Genomic DNA, 2,303 nt, shown 5'->3' on the forward strand with positions numbered 1-2,303 from the left:
ACGTGATTATTAATTTGGTGAGCCTTTGACACACGAGCTTGCTGTTTGTTTTCTGTTTTTCACATCTCTTCCTCGTTCACGTTTTTTCTTTTTCTGCCTTTATGAATTATTGATTACTTTTCTGATTCCATTTAATCTTTTTTGTTGGCTTCAGACCTATTTTTGTCTTGGTATTTTCGTGGTCACTTTAGGGTTTGTACTATACATCCTCACTTACCACCATGTATCTTCGGGTGGAATTACATCACTGCACGTTTAACGCAGGAATTCTGTAAGAGTAACGCTCGCTGTGGCAGGACATACACTAAAATTGAAAGGATACAGGCAAGACTAGCATGGCCCCTATGCAAGGATGACATGCGAATTTGTCAAGTGTTCCATATTTTTTAAAATTTTGTTTAGCCACTTAAAGAAAATATGCTTATGACACGATTTGCCTCGAATCCATCCCAAGTTGTAGCTTTGTTTTCCATTTAAAAAATGACAATTTACACCCTCCCCCCCAAAAAGAATTCTGTAATAGTGTACTTCTGTTTTTCCTTTCTAGGGTTTTATACTATGGTGGGCCTACATTCCACTTCTCCGTATGTTATAAATCCAACACTACATTGTTTCATCGGTCTTCAAACGTTCTATTATTTTTTACAAAGATGTAAATAGTAACAGAAACTATTTTATGTTAGCTTGTGTAATTTCTCTTTCCAGCACTCTTCATTCCCTTGTGAGATCCATCCAGTCTCATTTCTCTTCCTCCCAAACGACATTTAACATCCCTTGTGGTGTCAGTCTGCTGGTGATTTACTCCTTCAGGACAGAGAAAAATTTTTGAAAGAAAAATAGCCAAAAATATTCCAAATTCAATGGAGAGTATAAACCCACAGGCCCAAGGCGATCAACAAATCACAAGCACAAAAGATATGGAAAAAACTACACTAGGTCACATCGCTATCAAAGTGCTAAAAGCCAGTGGTAAAGAGAAAGCCTTGAAATCATCAAGAGGGAGAAGAAAGACACATTATACAGAGGAACAAAAATAAGGATGACAGTATATTTCCCCTCAGAAACAATTCAAGTGGGGAAACAGTAGAGAAATGTTTTAAAACACTGGAGGGAAAAAACCCTCTTAGACTAAAATTCTAAACTCAAAAGAATATCTTTCAAGAACAAAAGTGGAAGACTTTTTTTTTTAAAGATATAAAACATGAAATATTCATGGGATTTGCCTTTTCAATCCTATCTTTCAGAAATCATCGTGTCTTCTTTGCTTGAAGACTAACATCTGAAAAATCATTGTTTTGTATATATTTTTTAAAGATTTTATTTATTTATTTGACACAGAGACAGCCAATGAGAGAGACAGCCAGTGAGAGAGAGACAAGCAGGGGGAGTGGGAGAGGAAGAAGCAGGCTCCTAGCAGAGGAACCTGATGTGGGGCTCGATCCCAGAACGCCGGGATCACGCCCTGAGCCGAAGGCAGACGCTTAATGACTGAGTCACCCAGGTGCCCCGTTTTGTATACTTTTGTACTGTTTTTTAATTGTTTCGGGTAGAAGGGTAGATCCAGTCCCTATTACTCCATCTTGGCCAGAAGTGGAAATCATAGCTGTAATTCGATGTGTATTTGTGTGATTTTTCTCCTGCTGGAGCCCACATTCCAGGAGGGAAGGGACCATGCCATACCTGTTCTTATCCGGGCTGTATCCTCAACACTTGGCAGAATGTCTGGCACAGAGTAGGTTCCAACAACTAAATTCTCTAAATTTCCATGTAGTTGCACTTGGTTTAGTGAATTCCAGGGCTATTTCATGATTCTCCATGATCTGGGAGATACTTTAGAAGATCCAAATTAAAATAAGAAAAGAGCCACATACCAGGATCAAAGTTGAGGAAGAACAAAGGAGGAGAAATAAGGCCCCAGGAAGGCAGAAAGCTAGAAAAGACAGAAGGAACCCAAGTCTTTCCCCCTCCCCATGGCCAGTACCACCCCAATCCCCTAAAACACTCCTTTTGCTCATATCCCTGATCTGGCCAGCCATTTCCCATCCAGCCCAGCCCAACCCACTCCCACATATTCCCCACTTCTTCCCTTAGGTACGGAACCTCAATTTCAACTGCATTAAATAAAAACTATATTTTCCAGCTCCCCCTGCAGCAAGGCACAACCATCGGATGGGTTTCTGTCAAAGATATGTGAGTATTCCTGTGGGCCAGTCCCAGGCTGTGTCCTTAAAGGGAAAGGCCATACTTTGCATGACTCTTATTCTCCCCTCCTATTGGAGGGGGATGTGGACGGGGAGTGGAGC

At 40.7% G+C, this 2,303-nt stretch overlaps 1 non-coding gene across 1 annotated transcript; it reads left to right on the top strand.

Annotated features, from left to right (window-relative positions):
• Positions 1-282: 282 nt before the first annotated feature.
• Positions 283-387, top strand: LOC117801229. Its single transcript, XR_004623758.1, has one exon. It is a non-coding gene; the product is annotated as a U6 spliceosomal RNA (small nuclear RNA).
• Positions 388-2,303: the final 1,916 nt, after the last annotated feature.

The sequence above is a fragment of the Ailuropoda melanoleuca genome, chromosome 2 (genome assembly GCF_002007445.2).
Source record: "Ailuropoda melanoleuca isolate Jingjing chromosome 2, ASM200744v2, whole genome shotgun sequence".
Classification (NCBI taxonomy): Eukaryota; Metazoa; Chordata; class Mammalia; order Carnivora; family Ursidae; genus Ailuropoda; species Ailuropoda melanoleuca.